At 35.9% G+C, this 16,734-nt stretch overlaps 1 pseudogene; it reads left to right on the forward strand.

Moving 5' to 3' along the window:
* The first annotated feature begins 14,582 nt into the window (after positions 1-14,582).
* On the forward strand, positions 14,583-15,329 carry LOC115631693 (annotated as a pseudogene).
* The last annotated feature ends 1,405 nt before the right edge of the window (positions 15,330-16,734 follow it).

Below are 16,734 nucleotides of genomic sequence, written 5' to 3' on the forward strand. Positions count from 1 at the left end.
AAGTTTATGTTTGGGCAACAACGTGCAAAGTTTGAAATTTTTGTTTTCTAATAAAATACAGAATAATTAAAAAACTTGCAAAAGAGTATTGGAAAGTCTACTCTAACAAGAATACAAGTACATTTTAGGGGCATAAAGCATTGTAAAGGATGGCCGTTATGTTAAGGCCAACGATTGCATCGGAAAAGTTAAGAAAATTTAACTTGTTGCGTTGGATTTAGACTAAACATTCTTTAGCCGCCAAAATTGTGCCCAAATAATTAATAGATTTTGCACCACTACTATATAATTATTCCAGCCCAATTGTGACTGTATTTTTTGCAAAACCACGGAACAAAATGAATCGCTTAAGTCCCAATTCTCGCCAGATTTAATTTCCTGTGATACCAGCTTTATATGAATGTATTCAAATTAGAATCGATCCAAATAATGATCAACAACTTTTTAAGCTTTTCGATATTATTTCAATCTACTGATTACATTTCTTCTTGTGGCTTCAAATATTAAAATCATATATTTGTTCAGTACCCAACAATTTTGAAGCAAATATCGTGTTCTTTTGAAAACGTTTCAAAAAGCTCTCGAAATATTGCGTTTGGTTTATTCTTTTAATTAAGCACTCTAATGCCTCACTCTACTTTAGAAAATTATTTTCCCAAAGTTAGCATGCAAACTTCAACTAAAAATTCCCAACAATGATTTTCTCAGCGAAGAAAATTTTAGGTATATCTTAACACCTATCGATTGCTTGACTTGCACTTGAAATATTTTAAATAATATTGATATCTAAGAACAATTACCAAGCTTATTAGTACACTATCTTTTAGCTGAAAAGCTGAGAACGAAAGCTTTATAATTATGAACTATTTTTTCTCACAAACATTTCAAATGGCAAATAACGCAAACTACAAAAGAGTAACGAAAACTGCGTTTATAGAAACATAATTCATGCGATTAGATCTGCCACGAATAAGCATGAATTCGAATTATTCTTGTATGTATATCTCGTACTACCTCGTATGAGTCTGTCTCTTCCCAACTTGTTCACAAATTCAATGGATGCTTACGCTATGAATTTATTTGGCTTACTGTTGACATCCTTCCGTTCTATTGCGCTTTTAGCGTAATCCTGCTGTTTAACGACCCCGACTTAATGCTCCAAACTCGCCAACTGCACAGAAATTGTGCAAGCCAGAGAACAGAGTCATATTTCAGTCAAGCCACCAACTGCGTGCCCAGCCACCCAGCCACCGGTCAAGTTTTGCGTTTTCAAGCTCTTCAATTTTTGCTGCGGTTGACAGCAAGTATTCGCAAATAGTATTTCCGGTTTTACGCAGTAAAACTTTAACGATGAAAATCTTGCGGGGGCTCAAAGTTTTTTGGCGTCACGCTGAGCTTTTACTTCGACTTAATGGTTGGCGATTGTCATACATCTTTAATTTTTATTCGCAGCAATGTCAGCATATTTTCCATAGCATACTTTTCTGCGCTTAGCCCTTAAAGGTCACGTAATTTTCGGCAACTTCAACGTTGAAGTGCCTGTCATTAGCGGTCGTTTTTATTGTTTTTGTTTCTGTGCCGCATAACTGGGTCAACGGGCGTTCATTTGGCCGTATTTTCTATGTTGTCGCTCTTATTGTTGTTGCTGCTGATGCTGCCGTTGTTGTTGTTGCTGTTGTTGTGGGTTGTTGGTTGTGCGCACATTTACAAGTCAAGTGGCGCGAATAATATCAAAGCAACAAAAAAAAGTAAGAGAAAGAAAAATGTTGTAGTAAAAACAATTTATTTTGCTGTCCAATGCGATGTCCGGCCCCCACAACGCTGTCATTGTCAGAGCGCGAGATTTGACAGTGTCTGCCAATGGCTTTGTTTTTACTGCCAACGCGGCACAGTGGGTCTACGCGCCTCGTATTATGATGAAAGAAATGCTAGAGTGAGGCGGTACCCTGTAGCCACTCCCATAAAACCAAAAAAATAAGATTCATTAAACGTTGGTTAATGATTCTAATTCTAATTTAATGATTCCTAAACGTATAATGATTCCTTGATAGGGACAAAAATGCGTTTGATCTCCGTACTAGAAGTCGCAGCACGATCGAATTAAGGCGCTTCAGAAACAATTCGTGGTTAAAACTGGAAAGTCTACTCAAGCAGATATTTCTGCTCTCACATCTCTGATGGTAGGATGATGGTAGGACTGTTCTTGAAATTATGTTCCTCCAAAAATTGAATGTTGGGGGTGCTCTTAATTTCCCAGTTCCTTGCTGGACAACGATAAATTATGTTCCCCTAAATATATGTACAATTGATTATGCAAATCAAAATATGTTTATATACTGATCGTTTCTGTTGTAACTGTATAAAACAAAATAAGCTATATATGTTTTTTTTATTTAATTGATCTGTGTATAGATAATACGTAATAAGCTTACATACCAATTTTGCTGTCTCTAATTATTATGATTCAAAAATTATCGGTGTTCATATAGACGAACTTTTCTATATAGATTGACCTTATTTATGCTTTATCTATAACATGGGAATAGCTACACCTTCTTCTGCCTGACACATTTCTCTATTTGTCTATATTTAGGTGCACCTGGTCCCACTGTTCAATCTCAACAAATGTTCTGCAATGTTATACCAATGCTTTGTTGTTGTCCTTTTTTGTTGTTGTTCTTTATGTCATTTTGCTGCTCTGCACTTTTAGTTTTATTTACACATTTTAACATTTCTCTCCCTCCCGCTGTCTCCGTCTCTGCTTGTTTGTTGTTCGTTCATTTCTTGTTCGTTTTAACAATTTTATTTAATGTTCGTTTGCATTTTTATTTGCACAATGGCAGGCCAAGCGCTCGCCATGCCCTTTGACCGGTCACTCAATTGCCAATTGACATTTATTCACATTCATTTTATTTGCCTTCAATGTGGCTTGCAGCGCGCATTTGTGTTGGTTTTTTTGTGCAACATTTAATTTCAGATAAATTAATTTTCATAGATTTGCAGTTCGAAAAATATGCAAATGAAAATTACATTTAAAATCAATAAGTGAGTTATCAATCTCTCTTTCCATAACTCATATGCAATTCTCAGCTTTTGCATATTTGATGCCAATATTTGCTTTCTGACTTCAATAAACATTTTATAGCATTCAAATGTGATTTGTTGGGAATATTTTATTAGAATCAAATAAATAAACGCAAGAGTAATCAAATAATGCTTGCATGTGGCACTGAACCAGCAAAACCGATTTCCCTCTCAATTATATACAATATTTGGCAAGCATTGGCATTATACGCACAACTTTGAAAGTCTCTTTGAAGTCCACTCAGCAACCAATTCGGTGTAATTTTTTGTTACATTTAGGTTTAGTACTAATTGTGTACAATAAAAGCAAATTATTAGTATTTCAAAACCAAGTTGAAATTTAATAAAGCATAAATTGTAGTAGGGAAGGTTAAACTGTTTGTAATGGGATGGTTGCTGGATCCAGAAGGGGGCCTTTTTTTTGAATAAGTGAAGTAAAGTGATGTACATATGTATATAAATATGTACAATGTCATATTTATGTATCACAGGCACGGAAATTAATGTTCTATCGCATGACCGTTGCTGATAGAAACCGGACTAAAGCCGACCTAATCGACTTTTCTCCTTACGGCTGGTATGTGCATCGTGAAGGCTGTGGATGAGCGCTTGAAGGAGTGTGTGAATGGGTGGTTGAATGAGTGCATCGATGAGTGCTTGGATGAGTGTGTGGATGAGTGTCTGAGTTAGTGGCTGAGTGCCTGGGCCAGCTTAAAACTCATTTACTTCATCATCATCAACATCAGCTGCCAACGTTTTAACGTTCCGAAAAATATATCTTTAAAGACTAAATTTCCAGGCTACATCTATATTCGGAAATCGCCTCAGGATCTTTTTCTCGATAGCCCCAGTATCGCCTTATCTGATGTTGTTAATATACATGCTTCGGCTTGATTAGATAAACTTATTATTGCTATAAAGCCGTAAAGTTACGGAATACTTTTTAATTCACCTAACTCAATCATTCCTCGACAAGTGGTAAACTTTTAAATATTCTTACTGCATTATAGAAGAAGCTTCAATATTCACAAATAAATTGAAATTATAATGCGGCATACTTTTTAAGCATCGTAACTCAATTATTCTTCGAAATGTGATAAACTTTTAAATATTCTTTCTGCATTATAGAAGAAGCTTCAATATTCACAAATAAATTGATTTTATCGAATTCCGTACCACATTTTAATTTCGTACAGTTCCGTAATGCGGATAAACTATATTTGTTGCTTTCTCAATATTTCATAACATTTGTCGATATCATCCCGCATGCACTTCCGTACTGAGAATTCGTTTCCTACTTCAACTTCAGAACGACCTTAAATAACTACGCTTAGTGCCGTGTTAACCTCTTCAACATAATATTCTAAACATAATATACTCGTATAATAACGTGATATTGCCTGAAACCTCATTTAGTTTGCAGTCTGCATTGATAATTATTAACAAAACAAAAGGCTTGCTTTGGCCCATTTACCTCTTCAAAAACGTCACGTTCTACCTTCTCTAGAAATTTATTGCCGCGTTTGTTGTCCTCGGAGCAGTTTCTGATTTGTTAGCTCCGCAGTCTACACTGAAATTCAAATAATAACCCCCAACCCAAAAAGTTTCCCTCTTAAAATTCGAAAACTTAATTATGAACACGAGAAAAATCTTTTCGAGAAACTATCGTTGTTGGCGTTGTTGGTGCTGCTCTTTTCTATTTGTTACCCGCACTTCTAATTAATTTGGGCCAACTCTGGCTGCATTCTCCATGCAAATTCTGCTGCCGAAAAACAACTTTTCCTTTTGACTTCCTCCTGAAAACCACTTTGCCTTCACCTCGGCGTGTTTTTTTTTTTGCGTACCACAATTTATTCATGTACTCATACATTCGTATCGCTCAGTAATAGTTCAAACAGCTTTATCTGTCGCGCTTATCGCACGTTTTTGCCAATTTTCTTTAATTGCCGCTAATTTTTTTGTTTCGGTATTTTTAGACGGCAACAGCAGCGACTAATCAAAGCAGCGACTTCAACAATTGCAAATTGCAATCTTCATTATGTTTATCGCATGCGTTGTTTATGTCCGCTATTTGAAGGCGGTATTTGGCCATTTGGCCATTTGACCGACCAATAGACCAATCGGCCGACCGGCCAACTGGCCAACGGACCGACCATTTGGCCACTGCCACTGCCAGTGCATTTTAATGGTCGCTGATTTTGCGGCTTTTTTCCAGCTTTTTCTTTTTGTGGTTTTCATCGCTTCCATTTGTTGGCTTGGCATGGCGTGATTTTTTGGTCATTTCCGCAGTATCAGTTTGTTGTTGTCTGGTCATAGTTGATTTTTAATTGCCGCTGCAGTTTATTGTGCATAATTTCTCGAATGTTCGATGCAAATTTTAGTTGGCAGTCTAGCCACCCAGGGCATAACGCCATTATGTAATGTACGGAAATAGTTTATGCGATTCTATGTAGAATTGCAGTCAAATTTAATTCCGACTGATGATGATGTCAGCGATTTGAGGTTTGTTGGTATTGGCTAAAGTATTTTTATAGCACTGGTCAGTCTTCTCAATTGATATGCAAATAGTTTCTATAGCTAAGCTAAAGTTTATAAAGTTTATTATAAAGTATATAAATGTCATAAATGAAAACTGAAATTAATTTCATTTGAAGTCAAACAATTGACAATAAGTCGTCTAGAGTATTAAATAACAAAACTAACAAAATGTTCAACAAAATTAAAAAATTGTATCAATACTTGGAGGAAAAATTTTTTTTCTCATTATTTTTTTTTCACACACATATTTGTAGTGAAATTTTAAAATATTCGTTTGTAAGTACTTCAGTCCAAAAATAACTTATGCAGATATCTTTCCCACGATCTCGAACAGTCAAAACAAACAGGCAATCAATAAGAAAAACCTGGCCAAAATATTATGACAACAGCTGCCACAACAAAACCAAAAAAAGAATAAAAAAATGCGACGCACAACTTTAAAACAAAGCCCCAAAATAAGAACTTTAATGAGATGCACAAGCATGCCCCCACAGCTTGATAAATTGATAAAGCTTACAAATTTCAGAGCATCAGGTACCATCCAGCTATTAAGAAGAAGAAGAAGAAGAAGGCAGAGCTAGCAAATTAAATAAAACTTGTTGTGCATTTTATGAATGAGTTCGAAGGGCCATGAAAGTCACTTTCAAGGGCAGCCATCGGCAGCGGCGGCTCCTCAATGGCAGCTGATTGGCAACAACCGAGGCACTCGGAACTGGTTTGGTGCGTTGTCTTGCTGCGATTATTGGAGCAGCAGTCAAGTTCAGTAGATAAACATATATGTTTATATATGTATATGAATTTATATGTAGGTATAGCGGCAGGTAGGTAGGTAGGTGTCAGAAGAACGCAGCGGGGCATTGCGATGATTCACAGTAGAGATGGACATGGATGGGCTTTCTTCGGCCACAAAATTGACTGTAAACAGTAATCCAGGTACTATTACCCGAGTGGATAATCGCTTTATAGCAAACTTGTTGTATTATAAATTCTATATACACCTAATTCTGTTTTTACACATTTTTTTTTCACACGGCATGAAAATTAAACATTTTATATATGGTTACAGGACATTATTCCATTAAGCACAATTCCAAATAACATATGAACAATGTCTTTTTTACACGGTTTTTTTAACACGTCTTTTTCTGGAACCAATCTACCGTGTAAAAACATAAATAGGTGTATAATAAAAGATAATATATAAGTTAAACAAATCAGAGAGATCTAAAATAAACTGCCGATATCTATCTTGGTCTAAAAATTTATTATATTCCTGTTTCCTTCAAAGAATAGTGACATAACTTTGGAAACACATTATTCAAAAGCACATCTATTTACGTACATCTGGCAACAACTGAAGGTGTGTATGGAAGTAATCCGATTTCTTATTTTGTTAATATGAATAATCCGGAACACCAGGGGTCTTACTTTTGCGATTTTCTCTAAAATAAATTCAGTCATTCATTAACAGAACAAAAAAACTAAACTCTATTGTCGTTTTAAATGAAACCATTCATTATCAGCTTTACTTTCAAATAACAAAGTGCTAATTCAAGAATGCATTAATATCGGAATATGCGGGTGGCACGAACAAAAGCACGGCCCATTGCCATCTCTAATGCAGAGGCGACACACGCACCATACTTGTACTGTCATCGACTTCAAGGCCAATTTGCATCGGACAAATTGAGCTAATTTGAATAAATTTGGAGCAATATGCGTTATATTTTTCATTTATTATTTACTATTTATAGCCGTATACTCTCAAAATCGTTGGCATTCCGCTGAAGTGTTTGCCCACGGTACGTTTTGTTAGTCATTTAACTAGGCGGAAGTTAATAAGCAATTTACATAATTGGCAATTGACTTTTATTTAATGGTAAATGTTTATTTTAATTGAAGGAAAAGCAATGTATAAATTAAAGTTATGTTTTATGAACATCATACAGTTTTATGAAAATAAAAATGGCCTATTTATCGATCAATCGTTAAATTTGGCAAGCATTTTACTTGTAATTATGATGCAAGCAGGTCGGCGGTTCAAAGAATGCATCCTTCATATACTTATATACTCATACATAAAATGCCAGAAGAATGAAAGCACAACATATTTACCTTTTAAAATCAATTAAAATTTAAAGCTACAGAAATTTGCATGCATGTAAATTACATTAACAACAGGCAACCTTTTCATTTGCAGCGAAAGGCCCACCCAGGCGGTTTCTCAGCCAACTTTCTACAAGAAATGGAAAGTTGTTGAGCGGAAAGCATGAAGTACAAGACTTAAACAACAACTATTTAACTATATTTTTGCGATGAACAAAAAATACCTTTACCTTGCCTAAAGGGTGAATTGCAATTTCAATAGAGTCATAACTGTAGATTAGATCAAAAATGAAAGTAATAGGAATATGGCAACGAAAACTTACAATTCAAAAATATGTAGATTTACAAACAATGAAATAAATGCGCGAACTTTTAAAAGTCGTTGATGACAAAGACGTACAAGGCTCATTCATCGCAGTAGAGTGAACAATCAAGGAAGGAATCAACACATCCGTAAAAAAAAATTCAGCACAATGGCAGAAATTTGTTAAAACATATTTTAAAGATCAGATTAAATGGTCTGAAATTGTTTGTAAACCCTAAATGGTAGTACCATAACTAATACGATTTTCAAAACGCAATACACCAAAGGGCGTACGCAGCTTTTATAAAAGAGGGGAGCCAAAAAAATAAAATTTTAATTAAATAATGCACAATGCATTTAAAAAATAATTTATGCATGATCGATGAAAAAATTGCAACAAATCCAACTCAGTTCCATTTTAAGGCGAAATGGTGCGTCATAATAATGAACTTTTTATGGCAACATTTTTTTAAGGGGGAGCAACGGCCCCCTTCCTGCGTACGCCCTTGAATACACCTCTTATTTCCCTTCTATGCTTAAGACAATTATTTGTGCTCCACATACGAATTCTCTGCAAATCAGAAACTAAAAAAATTCTAGAGGTCCTATAAACACTACACCAATTTGTGATATTATTTTAAAAACTAATATTGCCTTCTCACAGTCCTCGTCTACAACTATTTGAGTGGCAACCAAAGCCACTGGCAACGGTAACAATTTTTGCGTAATATTTAATTTAGACAATTAGCAATATATTAAATAATTTGCACTGCAAGTCGCAACACTTTACAGCAATTTATAAAAAGAGGGGGGAAAGAGAATGGGAGCATTTGTAGAACAAATATGCTCAGGTACTCCAATCCAAGCACAGTGAGGTTTCCCAAAAGTGAGCACAAGAACTAAAATCACATCAAAACAAAAACCTATGTTCAAGGAAAATATTGATATACGTATTATAAATATAAATGAATTTGATTTAAAGCCAACAGATTCTTTACATTGCTGATCAGTTAACAACATAACTTAACTGAATAATATTCATGCTCATAAGTACATTTTCCAATAAATAATTATTATTATATTCATCGCTGCATTATAACATCTGATTGTCAGTGGTATAAACTGTGAAATCAGAGCATAGTCCTTATTCGTATTTCTCTTTTATAGCGATTTAGAGATGCTGCTGAATTGCACATTCAATTTGTGCTAGTTTGGGTTTAAAAAACCTCTAAGTTCTATGCTTAAAAATTATTATCTACAAGTGTTACATAATGCCTTACTGATAATGGTAATAATATATCAATCTTATAGTATATAGCCACCATGGTATTGATTGCATAACACAATGTAAATAATTACACCTAATTCTAATTCAAATTCAAAAACGGTAGATTGGTTCCAGAAAATGTCGTGTGAAAAAAGCCATGCAAAAACAAGGATTCTTGTTTATTTTATTAAATAACATATATATAATGTGCATAACTAATAATAACTAATAAATATGCATCAATACATCGATATATCGATTTTAACGTATTCGATTGTTTTCGATTTTAACTCGATGTTTGCAGCTTCGAGATTTCGATCGATTTCTATAAAAATATCGATGTTACGGACATTCCTAGGCAGGAAAACCCCAGAATTGATAGCGCTCGCCGTTTTCTTTCATCTCTTGTTTTACATTATACATTTTTATGAAAAATCAATGTATCGATGCTAAGTTGTTCGATAATTCGCTGCATCGATGTTTGTCATGGCGATTTTCATTTCCGATGTAAAAAATCGATGTTCATTTCAGATTTACATCACTAGTGCATACTGTAGTTGCGACTAAACGCGGTTTGTTTGCACAGTAGTGACTGGAATCTAGGTAAGAAGCTTGCTACTGTGCTACTGCCTGCCTGCTGTTGTGATTTACAATGCCAGATAAGCGTAAATAGGTATTTTGCAATGCAAATTACAAGCTTGAATGAATTTTCCAACAACAACCATTTTTTGTAACTTGCGGCGTCTTATCGAGATGCAAACTGAGAGCGATATGCAACGGCGGGCCGTTTTGTCGGCCAGATATGGCAGCCAGATAAGAATATCAAATTGTGTTTAATGTCAACACAAAGCGACGGCTCCCTAGACGTTGTGTGTGAAAATTGTGCGTTTTGGGGCAACAACAAGAACAACAATAACAACAAAAACTAATAACGAATGATGTATAGTATATGGCACATGGTGTGCGAGCAATAAACGCGGCCAGCCCATGTGTATGGAGTGTATGGAGAATATGCTCATCGTGCTAGACCATATCTGCCTTTTGTCGCTTCAACAAGCGAGTCCTTATGATGCTGCTACTGCTGCTCCTGTTCGCCTGCTGCTGGCCATCCATCAAAACCGCTCAACAAGCTGCTGACCGATGAGGACAATGGGAACAATGGAGTTGATGCTGCTGTGTGTTGCTGGGGCTGTGAATTTCCAGCAGCTTTCAGCATCACTCAAAAATGTGGCCATAATGAAAGCGAGTTGCTGGCCAAAAAGGTAAACAATATCAAAAGCCAGTTAGCCGGCTTTCTTCCTCTTCTTTGTGATTTATATTGATGGAGCGAGCATGGACGCTGGATGTTCTGCTAGATTTAAGTGTCTGGCCCAAAAATGAATTGCCCCGTCGCTGCTCTGCGCTGTATACTGAAGCACTTTAAAGTTGGATTACAGTTGATGAGCCTTTCAGACAGACGCCACCGTTGCGTTGATGAAATAACTTTCGAGCTCTACTTGATTAATTTCATGGAGAGTTGTTAACATCCAATTGGTAGCCATTCATTCAATAACAGTAAGCTTTATTGAGTCTCTTTCAAAGTGGCAAGCACATGAAAAGTACTTGTATATTACCAGTCGAGCGACTATGGCCAGGTTTTTTCTTTAGTTAATATTATTTATTTTTTTAGTTACAATTTTTTGACCACATTTGGCTGTGAATCGGGTTGTGTGTGAATGATTGGCCAAATGCCAAATAACATTAAACCAACCTGTGGAAGGCATTATTGAACCTTTTTTTCGTTACCTTTTTAATTTCTTTCTTACCTTTTAAGTTGAAATTAGAACGTATTATTATTCTATATCTGTATTATAATCTGTATCGATTGTCCATATTTGTTGACGTCATAAAATAAACAAGAAAGTAATGCTAGTCTGTACCCTGTCTCACAATGTAAAAAAAATGAGAATATTTTGAAATTCATATTTTGTTGAAATTTAATTAATTCAATCAAATTAATAAAAATAACGTAACAAAATAAAGTAATGCTAGTCTGTACCCACAAAGTAAAAAAGGAATATTTTTAAATTCATTTTTTGTTGAAATTTAATTAATTGAAAAAAATTTATAAAAATAACGTAATAACATAAACTAATGCTACCCTGTCTCAGAAAATAAAACAAAATATATATTATTAAATTAATTTTTTGTTGAAATGTAATTAATTGAATAAAAATAAAATAAATAAAATAAAATAAAAAATAAATATAATAAATATAATAAAATAAAATAAATAAAATAAAATTAATAAAAGTAATAAATTTCCCTAAAGCCTACATACATCGACCCAAGAGTCAGAATATCAATCATTTAAATTATATTTATAAATAATAAGATTAAATTTACTGGGGCTCTAAATGGATTAGATTAAGTGAAAATGGAAGAAGAAGTATTTCTTATTCAAAAAACTTAATAAATTTTATTTATTTAGATGGTCTTGCAAACATTTGGAACTGCCTTCGCCTTTAAAAGGGAGTTCGATTGAGTGCTTCATATGAGAAACGCAGAAGGAGGTTTTATTAATAGTTTAACTATTTAATTTAGTTTAAATAATTAAGAACCTGAAATCAGGAGACACTCTCGGAAACTTTTCAAATTGCCTTCGCCTGCACAAATTTTCGCATCGAAGTTTAGCAAATTGCTTAATACAAGTAGATTGTTGGAAACATTTAAATTTCATCTTGCGAGGCAATCTTTAGCATGAAAATCTTTGGACTATCTTTATTGAAGTTAATTGGCTCAATTAATTAATTATGCACGGATTCAATGCTTATATTAAATATAGAAAGAAAAAAAAGTTTGATGAGTTTAAACTTAATGGACGTTGTGCAGCAAATTCGACTAGAAGATGGCTTCTGTAGAGAGTTCACCATCAAGTCTTTTCATGTCCAAGCTTCGGAAAAGCGAATTAAAATCGCTTATAGGATTGATTGGAAACTTTGCATTTTCATCTGGTGAGGCAATTTAAAGTCTTAAAGTTATTGGACTATAATGAAGTTTTATAGTTCAGTTAAATATTCAACTTGTGAACAAAAATTCCACAGACAGAGTGTAGTTAATTCGACCGATTTTCATTAAGAAATACAACTTAATCGGCTAGTTATAAAATGAAAAGGATTCTAATTAAATTAAAAAACCTGCAGTCAGCCATAACCAGCAACATTTTAATGAATTGATTAATTGCCATAGCACAGAACTATGCCTATGCCATAATCCATATAAAGTATATCTTTTGCGCCCAAGTTATAAAATCCAAGTCCAAATACGATAATGCCGCCCAACAGCACAACAATAGCTTCTAAATCGCATTATACCATGCTCCAAAGTTCAATTTGGCCACTTTGGGATAAACTGTTGAATGGAGCTATTGTGGGAGCAATTCCCTTTGCTAAATCAATGCACTTTGAAGGATCTAGCATATGTTGCTTGCTGTTTATTTCATAGCCTTATTCAAAGGGAATCGCCCCATTCTACTGCCAGCAGTCACTTAGGTTTCATAAAAAAAAAATGCAACCAACAGCGACGCCATTTTGCTGTGCCCTTTTCGATATTCCCATGGCAATGTCTGTGTGCTCATATCATATTCAACGTCTGTCTGTAGTTTCCCCACTTGTCGCTCCAACAGCTGCATCGAGTTTGTTCCCCCTCCACCACCTTCTCCTCCTTTTCATTTTTTTATCGTGTGCATAAGCGCCCATTTTCGATTTTTCATCTGCATCCTCTTTGGCGTTCGTTTTATACGAAAGCTTTTGCTGTTGGCGACGGCGCCTTTTTCTCTCGTCCTTTTGCTGCCGTGGCGCCCCAAATTTAAGCCATTGTGCCATTGTTTACTTCCGGTGCTTCGTACCATATGCAAATATTTTCAACATGATTGCATTTTTTCTTTGATTTCGATCGCTTTCCACTCTCCTGCCCTCACTTCTGCGCGCGTATTGTTAATCAAATTTGTAAGATTAAAAAATAAAATCGGCAAATTAAATTAAACATTTTTCGTTCATCGGGCGCGAACAATAAAAATGTGTTATGGCCAAATAAAATTATATATTTGTATCCCCCCTGTGGTGGTAGTTGGCATGAAAATCCATATGGCCAAACATTTGACATTGGCATACGAAATGAGCTGTCAAAAAAGTGGCAGCGGAACAGGAAGCAGACTCTGGATATGTGCGAATGGGTGTGAATCCATTTCGGTGCGGTTTTACGCACCACCCTGCAGTTCATATGGCAACCAACAAGCCTTTAATGATTTTCGAACGCTGCACATAAAATGTACAAGGATGTATTATAGTAGGTTTGCGCAAAGTGAAAAATGTAAGTGAAATTATTTATTTATATTCTTGATCAGCATATCACCTATTTGTCTGTCTGTATGAACCCCTAGACCTCAGAGATTATAAGTGCTAGACGCAGGGAATTGTGCACACAGATGCCTTACATAAATGTGTATGCTGTATGTATTTCAAAATTGTCCTGCTTCCCTTGCCCTCTGCTTTTAGTGATTTACCAAAAATTTTCAAAATTCTTAGAATCTCTACCTCCAATTTGACAATCCGCAGACGCAGACGCTAAATAGGAGCGATAATATATGGATTCATATCTTAAATAATGTGCGGATCCATTTCCATATGATTTAACGCACCACCCTGCAATGCACATAACCATTTAGCCCTTGACTCTGCCTTCGGTATGGGTATTGGCTGACCTATGTGACATACTTTTGGAAAGCTAGTGGCTTAACTTCATGGTAGTAATGGGATACACTCTGGGAATGTTAAATTCTAGACCGTTTATGGTTGAATTGGATATTCTGTACTTAATAACATTCTAATACTTTTAAGTATTTTATGGAGTATCTAGTATCCATATATCTAACCTGTGATGCTTTTTGAATAAGTTATGAAGCAGCCTTGCTTATGGTAACATTGTGGCTTACTTATAAGTACGATAGAGGTCTACCTTCAGGTGAGATAGTTGCTCACTAATGTGGCTGGTGATGACTAACCTTTAAGTAAGATAAGGTTAAGGGACGAAGTCACATCTTGGTAACGTGATTTACAATTGAGCGTAGTAATATGTTACCATTTGGGAACTACTACAAAGCAATATTTATTCTTTATTTGACCAAAGATGATACCCTTTTTACCCTTCTGTTACAGAGTACACAAATACTAATTTCGACAGCACAAAACAGTTGGAATTTCAAATCGTAATGCCACAATTAAAATAAATATTCGAAATTTATATGTTCTGTTTTAAATTACGAAACGTATCGTCCAACCTATTTGCTTTCGTATCGTGGATGTTTCGCCCTGCAATACACGAGAAATTTAACCAGTAAAATGGCTGGCTCGGCACTACGACGTCTGATGGCGGAATACAAACAGCTGACAATGGATCCGCCAGATGGCATCGTTGCTGGTCCTATCAATGAAAATAACTTCTTTGAGTGGGAGGCGCTAATTGCTGGACCCGAGGGCACTTGCTTCGAGGGTGGCGTTTTTCCAGCACGACTCATCTTTCCCTGCGACTACCCCTTGAGTCCGCCAAAAATGAAATTCACTTGCGAAATGTTTCATCCGAACATCTTCCCCGATGGACGTGTTTGCATATCCATATTGCACGCGCCGGGTGACGATCCCACGGGCTACGAATTGTCCGCGGAGCGCTGGAGTCCGGTGCAGAGTGTAGAAAAGATATTGCTGAGTGTTGTTAGCATGTTGGCGGAACCCAATGCCGAATCTGGTGCAAATGTCGATGCTGCGATAATGTGGCGTGAACGCAGGGAGGAATTCAATCAGAAAGCGCATCGATTGGTGCGCCAAACCCTAGGATTACCGGAAAGAGAAACTACAGCTAGCCAATAAATGCACCACCCGCTCAAAAATTGTAAGCCAGCTAACAAATCAACAACGGGGAAATTACAAATGAGAATGACTTGTAAAAATTATCGCTTATATTTACTTCTGTATACATTTTTGTGTTCTTTGTTAAGAGTTTTCTTTGATTTATTATTGAGCTGTGAAAGGGTATGTGTAAGTATAGAGAACAAAGTACTAGTCTGCATTGAGGTTTGCGAAAGCGATCAGCAGAGTGCCGGTGCGTGTCTGTGCGCGTTTGTGCATGTTTGTGCGTGCCTCATGCACTTTTTCATGAAACGCTTCTCCATCTCTCTGGCTCGGTGTATCTTCCGAGCCGTGCCGTGCAAATGTAATTAAAATAATTTGTTTATTTTACAAAACGAGCTTCGCACTTTTGCCGCGTTTTTAAGCACATTTTGAGCCTTTTCCCAGAGTCACTTGAACTAATTAAGTCAAAATATTTACACATGAAACCGTGCGGCATGCATCCTTGCCCTCGTCCTCCTGCTCTCAAGCCATTTGTCTGTCTGCATGTCTGTCTGACTTGCTCATCTTGTCGCGTGCTCGGCACTGCTTTGCTTTTTTATTGCCCGCACACACACACTTTTCTGCCGCACCTCTCCCGCTCCTTCACTCTAAAACTTTCCGAGCCGGCTTCCCGGATTTTTCCATTTTTTTTTTTCGTCATGTAAATAAAAATTAAAACACGCACACTCTGTCCTGCCAAAGTTCGTATGTATTTGGGCTTGCAGCTGGTTATGGATGGGCGTGGCCAACATTTTAAGCGACTTTTTGTTGGACAGTGTGTTTAATTTTTAACGATTCTGTAAGTGGTTGGAGCCGAGAAGTGCTGGTTAAGTGCGTTTTTCTTTGGCAAATTTCCGTAATTTATATGTGTGCATTGAAATTGTATGCCGAGTGGCTTTTAAGTACCCCTTACAAAAGCAAAGGGCCCTCCTCAACAAAGGTGTTTCATTTACATATGTACATATTTACAAAAACAAGGAAAATAATACTTATAAAGTATGTGAAGTATAACTATTTGTAGAGGGAATTTAATTGCATAAGAAATAGGTCGGTAAAGTATAATAATAAAGTTCAGGCCTTTTTATAATCCATATCTGGAAACTGGCCGTTACAACAAAAGACAGATGCAGAACATGTAAGAACATGAAACACTTCCTCTCTGTCCAACACTGGTAACATACAGGGTGCAACAAACAAAACAAAACATAGTAACCGGTCCAACCTAACCGTTCGGAATTGTTCATAAACTGGAATTTACCTAATTCTTTGGTATAAGATCTTTTGAGTACTACTCTTTAAAAAGTTCCAACTATTGACATAAATCTTTTTAAAATATGATATTTATTTTACTATTCATTCAACAGAAAGACACAAACGCCGGACTACAGATCCTTTTCATAATACACCCATTTTTAGCTCTCACAGCCATTCAACTCGCCCTAATCCGGCATAAACGAACTCAAATTTGAACAACAATGCATGTCAGAAACCAAACAACAAAACCGAAAAAT

This window comes from Scaptodrosophila lebanonensis, unplaced genomic scaffold, assembly GCF_003285725.1.
Source record: "Scaptodrosophila lebanonensis strain 11010-0011.00,11010-0021.00 unplaced genomic scaffold, SlebRS2 tig00001412-arrow-pilon, whole genome shotgun sequence".
NCBI classification, from domain to species: domain Eukaryota; kingdom Metazoa; phylum Arthropoda; class Insecta; order Diptera; family Drosophilidae; genus Scaptodrosophila; species Scaptodrosophila lebanonensis.